This window comes from Penaeus monodon, chromosome 15, assembly GCF_015228065.2.
Source record: "Penaeus monodon isolate SGIC_2016 chromosome 15, NSTDA_Pmon_1, whole genome shotgun sequence".
Lineage (NCBI taxonomy): Eukaryota > Metazoa > Arthropoda > Malacostraca > Decapoda > Penaeidae > Penaeus > Penaeus monodon.
In genome coordinates, this window is record NC_051400.1 from 4,074,821 (window position 1) to 4,075,278 (window position 458).

Sequence of the window (458 nt, forward strand, 5' to 3'; positions counted from 1 at the left end):
TTTTTTTTTAAGGAATTTGACTGATACAAGGACTTTTTATACTATCCATGACATCATATGGATATATGCCGTACTGATATCAAATATATATCCTACTTCATATGGTGGAACACTCATTCATAACTGGATTGGTTATTAAGATCGCACCAGGCCCTATCAATGCACTTTAGACAATATTTGAAGGCTTTGAAGTAAAGTATCTGATAAAAAAAAAAATATGAATGTGCAATATTTCAAGCGTTGCTGTCTTTTATTTGCCTATTTATTTCCCTGACACTATAACTAAATATAACACATTTGCTACGCACACCGAATACCACCTACATTATGATTTACGGTATTTGTTTTGTGCACACAATAACGTAGACGTTCCAGATGGTGAGCAGTAACCATAGGCTTGTTAAACATTCCTCTCCAGCTGATGACGTAGGGGGGTCCATGTCATGAGCCACAAAGGG

The 458-nt window shown here is 36.0% G+C and overlaps 2 protein-coding genes across 2 annotated transcripts in view; both read right to left on the reverse strand.

The window, feature by feature from the left end:
- The window catches only part of LOC119581682 (rhodopsin-like), a 5,672-nt gene that overhangs the window by 3,102 nt on the left and 2,112 nt on the right, over nucleotides 1-458 (reverse strand). The gene's annotated exons all lie outside the window — the stretch shown is intronic.
- Nucleotides 1-458, reverse strand: part of LOC119582098 (rhodopsin-like) — a 2,584-nt gene that overhangs the window by 1,249 nt on the left and 877 nt on the right. The window lies entirely within an intron of this gene.